The sequence below is a fragment of the Leuciscus leuciscus genome (genome assembly GCF_965113295.1).
Source record: "Leuciscus leuciscus genome assembly, chromosome: 1".
NCBI classification, from domain to species: Eukaryota; Metazoa; Chordata; class Actinopteri; order Cypriniformes; family Leuciscidae; genus Leuciscus; species Leuciscus leuciscus.
Window position 1 is genome coordinate 84,565,857 of NC_138725.1, and position 12,949 is coordinate 84,578,805.

The 12,949-nt window shown below is 37.1% G+C and overlaps 1 long non-coding RNA gene and 1 pseudogene across 3 annotated transcripts in view; both read left to right on the top strand.

The window, feature by feature from the left end:
- The window catches only part of LOC309500288 (trace amine-associated receptor 13c-like), a 248,844-nt pseudogene that overhangs the window by 152,551 nt on the left and 83,344 nt on the right, over positions 1-12,949 (top strand). The window lies entirely within an intron of this gene.
- LOC309497302 lies at positions 7,121-11,489 on the top strand. Of its 2 annotated transcripts, none has more exons than XR_014205476.1 (3): positions 7,121-7,212; positions 7,367-7,479; positions 11,067-11,489. It is a non-coding gene; the product is annotated as an uncharacterized lncRNA (long non-coding RNA). The 2 variants fall into 2 exon arrangements; XR_014205477.1 differs by having other exon boundaries at positions 7,152-7,212; positions 7,364-7,479.

Sequence of the window (12,949 nt, forward strand, 5' to 3'; positions counted from 1 at the left end):
GTCTGTGTTCGATCACATTCATCACGTTTGGGGATTCCTCATTTACATTCATTAGTACTTCAAATCTGTTCTCAAGATGTATAGGTGTTGGTGGGAGACCAGTGTTTGCAGTCTTTGTCAGAGTTGTATCTGGGGTAGAGGATGCTACTGCGGTAATATGTGAGGCTCGTGACAATCTGATGTCTCGAGTGCCTTTGGGTCTCGCTCCCTGTTTGTGCCATCGATTCGTAAGTCGATCGGCTTGTTTCTCTACCTGTCGAGGAGCACTAGTTTCATGGGACTCACCGGCTATATGCTGAGGGCGTCCATGACGAAGCTCTGTTGTGTGTTCCGTCTGGTTTGGTGGTCCCGTAAATAACTTTGTTTCAAGAACTGCAATCCTTTGTAAAAGTCTGTGGCAGTTAGTGCAGCAAGTAGATTCCAGAAGAGGCATTTTCTCTCTTATCCTTGTAGGCAGTTGTGTTTTCCTTTCCCCGGAATGTAAGCTGGTCGGGTAGAAGAACTCTGCGTTTTTGTAGTAATCCAAACTTTGTCGTTTGAGCACTGTGCTGATTTGCTGAAGTTAAAATTAGGTGATAAAAGGAGCTCAAATTATAAAAGTATAGAAGATAAAATATAAAAGCGATAGAGCAAAGCGCGGAGCAGTAAGCAAGAGCGTCCGAACAGTAGCTGACAGGAAGCTATCCAATACGGGGTAGATTCGCTAATGTTGATCCAGGACCATCATGACCATTTCAATACGGGGTAGATTCGCTAATGTTGATCCAGGACCATCATAACCATTTCAATACGGGGTAGATTCGCTAATGCTGATCCAGGACCATCATGACCATTTCAATACGGGGTAGATTCGCTAATGTTGATCCAGGACCATCATGACCATTTCAATACGGGGTAGATTCGCTAATGTTGATCCAGGACCATCATGACCATTTCAATATGGCGTAGATTCGCTAATGTTGATCCAGGACCATCATGACCATTTCAATATGGAGTAGATTCGCTAATGTTGATCCTGGACCATCATGACCATTTAAATATGGGGTAGATTCGCTAATGTTGATCCAGGACCATCATGACCATTTAAATATGGGGTAGATTCGCTAATGTTGATCCAGGACCATCATGACCATTTCAATATGGAGTAGATTCGCTAATGTTAATCCAGGACCATCATGACCATTTCAATATGGGGTAGATTCGCTAATGTTGATCCAGGACCATCATGACCATTTCAATATGGGGTAGATTCGCTAATGTTGATCCAGGAACATCATGACCATTTCAATATGGGGTAGATTCACTAATATGGATCCAGGACCATCATGACCATTTCAATATGGGGTATATTCGCTAATGTTGATCCAGGACATTCATGATCATTTCAATATGGGGTAGATTCTCTAATGTTGATCCAGGACAATCATGACCATTTCAATATGGGGTATATTCACTAATGTTGATCCAGGACCATCATGACCATTTCAATATGGGGTATATTCACTAATGTTGATCCAGGACCATCATGACCATTTCAATATGTGGTAGATTCGCTAATGTTGATCCAGGACCATCATGACCATTTCAATATGGAGTAGATTCGCTAATGTTGATCCAGGACCATTATGACCATTTCAATACGGGGTAGATTCGCTAATGTTGATCCAGGACCATCATGACCATTTCAATACGGGGTAGATTCGCTAATGTTGATCCAGGACCATCATAACCATTTCAATACGGGGTAGATTCGCTAATGTTGATCCAGGACCATCATGACCATTTCAATACGGGGTAGATTCGCTAATGTTGATCCAGGACCATCATGACCATTTCAATACGGGGTAGATTCGCTAATGTTGATCCAGGACTATCATGACCATTTCAATATGGGGTAGATTCGCTAATGTTGATCCAGGACCATCATGACCATTTCAATATGGGGTATATTCACTAATGTTGATCCAGGACCATCATGACCATTTCAATATGGAGTAGATTCGCTAATGTTGATCCTGGACCATCATGACCATTTAAATATGGGGTAGATTCGCTAATGTTGATCCAGGACCATCATGACCATTTAAATATGGGGTAGATTCGCTAATGTTGATCCAGGACCATCATGACCATTTCAATATGGAGTAGATTCGCTAATGTTAATCCAGGACCATCATGACCATTTCAATATGGGGTAGATTCGCTAATGTTGATCCAGGACCATCATGACCATTTCAATATGGGGTAGATTCGCTAATGTTGATCCAGGAACATCATGACCATTTCAATATGGGGTAGATTCACTAATATGGATCCAGGACCATCATGACCATTTCAATATGGGGTATATTCGCTAATGTTGATCCAGGACATTCATGATCATTTCAATACGGGGTAGATTCGCTAATGTTGATCCAGGACCATCATGACCATTTTAATACGGGGTAGATTCACTAATGTTGATCCAGGACCATCATGACCATTTCAATATGGAGTAGATTCACTAATGTTTATTCAGGACCATCATGACCATTTCAATATGGGGTAGATTCGCTAATGTTGCTCCAGGACCATCATGACCATTTTAATACGGGGTTAGATTCACTAATGTTGATCCAGGACCATCATGACCATTTCAATACGGGGTAGATTCACTAATGTTTATTCAGGACCATCATGACCATTTCAATACAGGGTAGATTCGCTAATGTTGATCCAGGACCATCATGATCATTTCAATATGGAGTAGATTCGCTAATGTTGATCCAGGACCATCCAACCCAGTCTCACGGCAGTTCTTTTATACTTATAAAAGTATAACCATAATGTTTAATATTTTGGAGCGCGATCGCGTTTGAATGTATCATATTTTGGAGCGCGATCCCGTTTGAATGTATCATATTTTGGAGCGCGATCGCGTTTGAATGTATCATATTTTGGAGCGCGCTGTGGGTTTGAATGTATCATATTTTGGAGCGCGATCGCGTTTGAATGTATCATATTTTGGAGCGCGATCCCGTTTGAATGTATCATATTTTGGAGCGCGATGCGTTTGAATGTATCATATTTTGGAGCGCGAGCGCGTTTGAATGTATCATATTTTGGAGCGCGCTGTGGGTTTGAATGTATCATATTTTGGAGCGCGATCGCGTTTGAAAGGAAAAATGCACCAAACATTAGGTTTTATGTTTTTACTATTATCTCATTTCATATCATCATAACGAGTGGAAACATTTGAAGTAACATAAGATAATCAATATATTTTTCTCTAGCATTGTTACTGAAATCTTTTGGAAGATTTATAGGCTGCTATAGGTTATTGTTATAATTATTTTATGCAGTACTGCACATAGCTTATGCCTACAAGGCACAACAAACATGGTGTTCATTATATTATATATTGTTGGAAACATTTGTGTGTGTGTGTGTGTGTGTGTGTGTGTGTGTGTGTATTCTGTGAATTTTAAAAAGCAATTTTAACCAGAAAAATCTAAAATGTATTCCCAAAATCGTGCAGGCCTAGTTTCTCTTGACACCAGTATGTTCACTTTTTTTCTTTTCTTTCAGGGACCAGATGCAACTGAGTCCTGACAACATTCACATGAGTCTCTGTACATGAACATGGTAAAGTGAAAATCAAACACCTTGGAAATGAAAGGTATGTACAATGTTTTTAGGACTGGCACAAAGGTCTCTGTCTTTGGATCATTGTTTTCAATGTGCTCTTTTGTCATTTGTTGTGTATTTTTGGATTATGTTGTGTTGTAAATAAATCCAAACAATCTAAAAGCCATTATTTTTTAAATCTCCTCATTCTTTGTGCAAGGTTGCTCTGAATGACAGAGCCTGATAGCTCCTAATAGGGCAGTTAGGGGAGTGTCTTTGTCTTTCTCAGGTGTTGAAGGCTTACATATTCATGAGATGATCACGCCTCTTCGCATATGGCTTTCTCACACAAAACACGTCTTAGAAATTTTAAATCAATATATTGTCTTATCTGAATGAGCAGTCAGGGTGATTTTCACATAGTTTTGGAGCAAATATTCTAGGCTACGTGATACAATTTTCAAAAGTCTTGTGAAGAAATAATCAGTATGGGTTTCATGGCCTTATTTCAGTGACAATTTTTTTGGGTATTTTCACAAACCACGCATAAATGTCATTATCTCAAAACTACAAACTTTTACAAACATGCTGCTGATATATTATTGTAGCAGAGTTTGTGCTAAATACAGTGTAATAAGACTTTAGCCATGACAATGTCACAAGTAACAGAAATAAGCACAAATGTCAGAGCATGTCAGAACACCTCCAGGGCCAGAAAACAGCTCAGACCTCAGAGGGTTAACCCTCTGGGGACCAAAAACGCGCCCGCGCGTTTTGCTCGTTTTTTTTTTTAGCAATGAAAAATAAACACAAAATGCTCTGTTAATTTTGATCTTTCATTTTCGTGTAATACATCAATCGATCCTGTTCAGTTTCTATTTTTTTTCTGTATACTCACAATACAAATAAAGTGTTTTGCTTTTTGACAAATAAAGAAAAACTAACATGATGCTATTTCTGCCTTCTCTCTGTCAGTAAACTCCCATTTGAAACGCGTTCGAAAATTATCTATAACTCCGCGAAAATTCAGTCAAACAGGCAAACAGACCCACGGGCATAAAGCTTGAGATCGCAGCTTTTAAATGAAGTAATTTATATAAAAAACAAATATTATCAGCTTCTGTAATCTGTATAAAAAGAGAGCGACTCCAGTCGAGCTCATTAGGAGCCATTCAAAAGTAATTTGACCACGCCCCGGAGAGCGCGTGCTATTCAAACGCAAATTCTGAGAACCATTTCAGTCTGTGAAACGCCCCCACATCAGCTGTAAACAAAGAGGCATAATATAGCCTACCTTATGGAGAAAATTTTCCGTGCTGATATGAGGAGCAGATCCCGCTGAGGAGTGAGGTAGGCTAAGTTATCCTTTCTCAAGTGTTAATGTGGAATAACGTTATGGAATAACGTTGTAGGCTTATGTAAACAAAAAGATGAATCGCGTTTCTATAATATGAATAGCGTTTCTGTGAGATGAATGAAGGGTACATATTTGTAAAGACTGTTTAGCCTAAATATGAATCGCGCGTCTGTGTGTGAAAGAATAAACTGCTTTTACAGTTACAGTTACTGCGTTACAGTCAGGCGAAGTATGAAAGACAACATTTTGTTGACTAGATTTGGGTACAGTTTTTACTGTAGAATATACTGTCACATCAAATAAGCTTTTCTGCTCATATATATAAAATACTATTTTGTCAAAAATAAAGTCATAGACTAAGATGTTCCAATGTTGGCTATATTCAAACTAATGAATACATATGATAAAATGTAGGCCTATAATCTTTTTTTTTTTTTTTTTACAAAGAAAGAGTACTTTTTTTGCAGAAATATTGCTGAAATTGTAATTATTGTTGTAATTGTAACCTTTTTAATAAAATAGCAAAACATATTTACAAGATAGATGTAAGCAAAATCTTAAATGGTCAATATAAGTCTTCTTCTAAATATATAGGCTATTTTGTCCTTGCATTGTGGCTCAGTCAGTGTCACACCTGAATGAATGGCTAATTATGCAGAGTCATTATGCAGAGTGGGTGGGACTGGGTAATCTAAGGTGTAAACTACTCCTCCCCCTCGCATATTGGCTTTCCAAGCAAAACCTGTTTTACACCATTTAAATCAATGTATTTTTTTTTTGTGAACGATAAAGCAAGACTATTTTCACATAATTTTGAAGCTAGAACTCCAAGAGAAAACATCCATTAGTCAAAAGTCTTGTGGGCACATATTTTGTATGAGTTTTGTGGTCTTATTTCAGCAACTTTCATTTTTATTTTTTTAAATAACCACGCATAAACATTATTCTCTTAAAAATACAAACATCTACATACATGTTGCTCGCATATTATGGTAGGCCTGTTTGTGCTATATAGAGTGAATTTACACCTTTGCCATTAACATGTTTATAAATAACTGAAAAAAGCACAAATGTCAGAGCATGTCAGAACATCTCAAGGGCCCCAAAAACAGCTTGGTCCCCAGAGGGTTAACCACAACACTTGCCATGCTTTTAATGCTTTATAATGTAACATCCAATATTTGTCAGGTAAATCAGTACTTTTCCCTTTAAATAATCCTATATATTATACTGTACATAATGATATTTTCTTTTCTCTTTTTTCAGCTGAAAAGACCAAAAGGACCTTTCGGACTCAGTCAGCCGATTATTGTTTGAGGACAAGTAAACGGAGGAGACGGAAAGCTGCAAAGGCAAATATTCACAATGGTATGTATGTGTTGGTTTTAACCCTAAATCAAACATTTTATCAAGCATTTGTTGTTTCTTAAACCTTTTCTCACAAAACCCATAGCCCAATCAGTATGAACATAGTCTGAAAGTCTTAATAATTCACTAGATTTAACAAGTTGTCAAATTCGTACAATACTCGTACATATTTGTATACTCGTACATAATCCTGCTGCTTTTACTCCTAGTCCTAGTGCTGTCATTGGCCACTGCCTCAATTCCTGTACATATTTATCGCGATATTTGTAAATCAGTTGCACCCCTTCTTGGAAAGTAGTCGGATATCCCACACACTGTCAGAAAGTTGATATTAATTGCACTGTATTTATTAGAAAAATGAATTACAAATTGGTCCCCGTCTGTTTATGTTCCAGTGATACATGATGTCTCTCCACACCTCATAACCTACCTCGGTTTGCAAGAGTGGAAAAGCTAATCTGACTTGTCACATGACATACTCGATTATTTTGTCATAATCAGATCAGTTACACTGCTGATAACTGTCCTGTTTGCATGTAAAACATGTTATTTTTAAACAAGTTCATATGATTATTGCTTGCTATTAAAGACATACTTTTATTCATAGAAATGCCCACATATCAGTGAACTTATTACATAAAAATGCTTTTAACATTTAATTATGCAACACTCTTTACAGAAGAAAACATCCTACAGTTATATATAAACTGCATGTAATGTATTAAAATGACCTTCCTTTCTGTTTTGCAGGATTACTTAGTGGTTTTTTTTAGTTTTTTTTTAGCTCTACAATATCAAACTCAACAGCTCTTTTAGGAGCCAACCCTCACAATAGCTACTAGTGAGTCACAGCGAATCTTACTGTGATCAGCCCTTCCCAGGTAAAGTTTCTAGAATATTTCAATCGGTATTTACTCATCTGCTCTGTCCTGAATCGTATGGTAAATTAACTTATTTATAACTGTCTTAATTTATGTTTCAAGAGCAATAGTAATTGCACATAGAGTAAGTCGAGACTTTCTTGTTTTACAGCAGAGAAGGAAGACCAGTCCTTATATCAACGCAAGCTAATCGAATAAGTCCTTTGTTTCGGGTGAGGAAGGAACATCTGGTGCCCAAAGAAGACAGAAAGGTGTGCAAGTCCATTGGTATGCCTTGTATTGAAACAATGCTGTAATATGTAGTACATAATTTGATGTTGACAATTTTACATTGTTCAGGTTATCACTTGGTTTTTGACCAAGTGAAGCTCTTGAAATAAGTGACAGAAGAGTATTTTTTCTTGAAATGATCAAGCATCACTAGCAAAGGCTCAAAAGAGACCATGCCTTTCTTAAAGATCTTTTAAAATAGCTGTTGATTATGGGTAAAACTGTTTTTCAGTACTTAGCTTATATTATGTGCTGCAATATTATATATATATATATATATATATATATATATATATATATATATATATATATATATACACTGCTCAAAAAAATAAAGGGAACACTTTTTAATCAGAGAATAGCATCAAGTCAGTTAAACTCCTGGGATATTGATCTGGTCAGTTAAGTAACAGAGGGGGTTGGTAATCAGTTTCAACTGCTTTAGTGTTAATGAAATTAACAGCAGGTTCACTAGATGGGCAACAGTGAGACAACCCCCAAAACAGGAATGGTTTTACAGGTGGAGGCCACTGACATTTTTTCCCTACTCATCTTTTCAGACTGTTTTTCACCAGTTTTGCATTTGGCTAGGGTCAGTGTCACTACTGGTAGCATGAGGCGATACCTGGACCCTACAGAGGTTGCGCAGGCAGTCCAGCTCCTTCAGGATGGCTCATCAATACGTGCCATTGCCAGAAGGTTTGCTGTGTCTCCCAGCACAGTCTCAAGAGCATGGAGGAGATTCCAGGAAGACAGACAGCTACTAGGAGAGCTGGACAGGGCCGTAGAAGGTCCTTAACCCATCAGCAGGACCGGTATCTGCTCCTTTGTGCGAGGAGGAACATGATGAGCACTGCCAGAACCCTACAAAATGACCTCCAGCAGGCCACTGGTGTGAATGTCTCTGACCAAACAATCAGAAACAGACTTCATGAGGGTGGCCTGAGGGCCCGACGTCCTCTAGTGGGCTCTGTGCTCACTGCCCAGCACCAGGGAGCTCGATTGGCATTTCCCATTGAACACCAGAATTGGCAGGTCCGCCACTGGTGCCCTGTGGTTTTCACAAATGAGAGCAGGTTCACCCTGAGCACGTGACAGACAGGAAAGGGTCTGGAGAAGCCGTGGAGAATGTTATGCTGCCTGTAACATCGTTCAGCATGACCGGTTTGGTGGTGGGTCAGTGAGGGTCTGGGGAGGCATATCCATGGAGGGACGCACAGACCTCTGCAGGCTAGACAATGGCACCCTGACTGCCATTAGGTATCGGGATGAAATCCTTGGATCCATTGTCAGACCCTATGCTGGTGCAGTGGGTCCTGGGTTCCTCCTGGTGCACAACAATGCCCGGCCTCATGTGGCGAGAGCATGCAGGCAGTTCCACGAGGATGAAGGAATGATACCATTGAAGGGCCACCACGCTCACCTGACCTACATCCAATAGAACACCACTGGGACATTGTGTTTCGGTCCATCTGACATCACCTGGTTGCACCTCAGACTGTCCAGGAGCTCAGTGATGCGCTGGTCCAAATCTGGGAGGAAATACCCCAGGACACCATCCGTCATCTCAGTAGGAGCATGTCCCGACGTTGTCAGGCATGCATACAAGCACGTGGGGGCCATACAAACTACTGAGAACCATTTTGAGTTGCTGCAATGAAATTTCAGCAAAATTGACAAGCCTGCTGCATCATTTTTTCACTTAGATTTCCGGGGTGTCTTTGAATTCAATCCTCTGTAGGTTGATTATTTTCATTTCCATCAAACGATGTGGCATCCTTTCGTTCATAACACATTACCCAGTCCATATTAGTATAGATATCCAGCATGATATTTTTCCCCATTGAGATCTGATGTGTTTTCAAAGTGTTCCTTTAATTTTTTTGAGCAGTGTATATATACAGTACAGGTCAAAAGTTTGGAAACATTAAATTTTTTTTAAATATTTTTGAAAGAAGTCTCTAATGCTTATCAAGGCTGTGTTTATTTTATCAAAAATACAGAAAAAAACAGTAATATTGTGAAATATTATTACAACTTAAAATAATAGTTTTCTATTTGAATATACTTTAAAAAATAATTTATTCCTGTGATGCAAAGCTGAATTTTCAGGATCATTACTCCAGTCTTCAGTGTCACATGTGACATCCAGTCTATCACATGATCCTTTAGAAATCATTCTAATATTCTGATTTATTATGAGTGTTGGAAACAGTTCTGCTGCCTAATATATTTGATGAATAAAAGGTTAAAAAGAACTGCATTTATTCAAAATAAAAAACTATTTTCTAATAATATAGATCTTCTTTACTATCACTTTTTATCAATTTAACACATCCTTGCTGAATAAAAGTATTGATTTATTTTAAAAAAAGAAAGATAAAAAATCACTGACCCCAAATTACTGACCAGTAGTGTATATTGCTGTTACAAAAGATTTCTATTTTCTTTAAATTTGCTGCTTTTTTTTTATATTTTTTATTTTTTTTATATTTATATTTTTAAAAATAGTAAGCAGCAGAACTGTTTCCAACTTTGATAATGAATCATCATATTAGAATGATTTCTAAAGGATCATGTGATAGACTGGAGTAATGATCCTGAAAATTCAGCTTTGCATCACAGAAATAAATGATAATTTAAAGTATAATAAATTGAAAACCAATTATTTTAAATTGTAATAATATATCACAATATTTTTGTCACGTTTTGGGTTTGTTCTTGTCATGTTTCTGTGTCATGTCTTGTTTCCATGTCTGTCATGTGATTCCCTGTTTGTCATGTGATCCTGCCATGTCTTGTCATTGGTTAATTGTCTGATCATTGTTCACAGGTGTCCCTTGTTTTGTCATTAGTCTGTGTATTTAAGCCCTCATGTTTGCCATGTGTCTTGGTCAAGTATTGTTTCCTGTATTTTGCTGTAGTGTAAGTTTCATGTTCATGCCATGGTTTTTGTTTTCATGCCACGTCATGTTTTTGTTTCATGTTTTATTTTAGTTACAATAAACTGCACTTGGGTTCTCATTTCTCAACTTGCCTCCAGTGGATCCCTTATTACAATTTTTTTTTGTATTTTTTTTTTATTTTTTTATTTTTGATCAAATAAATGCAGGCTTGATGAGCAGAAGAAACTTCTTTCAAAAACATTAAAAATAGTAATGTTTCCAGACGTTTGACCTGTACTGTGTGTGTGTGTGTGTGTGTGTGTGTGTGTATATATATATATATATATATATATATATATAAATACTTCAATATGTATATTATATAATGTACTGACTGCTGCTTTGTAAATTTATATAAGGAACAGGCAACTCTGGCCCTTTTGCATTCTACTTTTTGAGGTTAATTAAGAGTTAACCTCCAACCCTAATTGAGCACATCTGAAAATTTTAAACAAAGTCTTCAGGTTTACTTCTAGACAATAGGCAGGAGGGTTTGAGGTTGAAGCTAAATCTGCAGGACAGTGGACGCTGAGGGCCAGAGTAAACCATCACTGCTTTAAATAACGCAGAACATAAGCTGACCCGACTGTCCATTAAACAACTTATTTTTAATGGTTTGTGTTTTTGTTTTACTTTCAGACCAGGACTGGAGAACGCCTGACAATGGGATGTTGAGACTTCTTCCTCTGGTTGAGAAAAAGCTACACCACATCAGTGATCACATCTTCTGTTCATCAGTTCTTCAACTGAACAAACTGTTTAGACGAGGAAGAAGAACATGAACACGATAGAGACATGTACAGGGAAGAGCAAGAAACCAGTTTAGCTGTGATAATGAATCATTATTTTCCAACACAATATCAAATCTGTTTTCTGTATCATATGTGACTGAATATGATTCTCTGGCACTCATTTTGTGGCTTCAGCAGCTGTGAATGGATTAATATGATGTTAATGTATTTTTGAAGACACATTTTTATTGATCTTGAATTTAATTTGTCTTTATGCTACTTTATCAACTTTATTGATAAATAATAAAGTGTTGTTTAATAAAGTATGGTGAATATTGTGTATTGAAAGTGGTGTTTGGTACAGTAAATAGAATTTTTTTATTTGAGAAATGTTATTTTTTTTATTCCTTTAGTTCATAATTTAAAAAAACAACTACATATAATTAATTACCCTGATTCTTTTACTCAGGACATACAAATTTAGATCTGGTTAATGATATTTGGGACAACAATGCAACATAAGTTGCACATACTTGCATGTATGTCAGTTTTCAGTAAAATAAAGGGAAACTGAATAACAAGAGGCTGCAGTGGGCTATCTTGCTATAAACACTTCAAGCATAATTGAAGATGATCCATGTTGATCATTCTAGTACATCTACTACTGCATTTCAAATGAAAGCATATATCACTGATGTCAGGTAAGAGGCAATCAGAGGGAGTGAAAAGGAAATTCTGGCACTGTTTTTTTGTTGTTTTACTGAATGTTGCATTATCCTTGTGTAATAGTAATAGTGTGCGTAGATCTGTGTAGATTATACTGCCCTTCCACCCCCAGGGGCCCAGCAACAGCCCCCAGAAGAGCAAACAAATGCACATTTCAAATGGCTGTAACTCAAAGTCTGGTTAGTGTATCAAAGAGAAAGTCGGCAGGACAACTGCTTATGCGATGTTTAATAAATAATGTTGGCCACAGTTTTCAGACATATATGGAAAGCTGGCATAAAGGTTTTTTAAAAGTGCTCACAGTAAAATATAAAATTTCAGCCTGTCCCTCATAAATGTCATAAAGGTTTGCACAATGAACAAATTTAGATATCCAGTTGTCCATTAAAGATATTATTTAACATTTGTTTCATTACTAAACGTTTTAAACTACATAACCCACATATCTCTGCCATTCTATCAGTGGAACAGGAAACATGGTGCTGTGGTTCATTGAAATGTGCAGACATGCTTAGGGTTAGGGTTAGGATCTCGGTAAATGAGTAATTTCTCACAACATAGAGGCACTTTATAGTTAACTTAATGTATAACTAACGTAATAATAACACCAAAACATACTTTGTAACATGAAGCGCCATTTTATATGGGTTAAACGATTGTCCAATCACAGTGAGTTCTGCGATAAAGTCACAGCCAATAACAACCCAGCTAAACAGATGCGTCACACTTACATGCCCATTTATGGTAAATTATGACAGATCTCTTCTGGTTCCGGCTGCAGGGATAGATACCTCAAATATTTTATATTTAGGCTGTTAAACATGTATTCCTTCTAATTAAATTATAAAACTCATATTTAAAAACAAAAGATTTCTTTGTGTGGTTACCATCCAAAAACGAGTTCACATGATCAATGACACAAATTTGCTTATTTGATTAGACTGATGCATAAATACATTTGAAAGGGAAACTTTTTTCTAAGCAATGGCCTACAGCAGGGGTAGTTTTGCAGTATTTTATTTAAAGATAATTACATGTACTAAAGTGCTTCTAACATTTACAGTT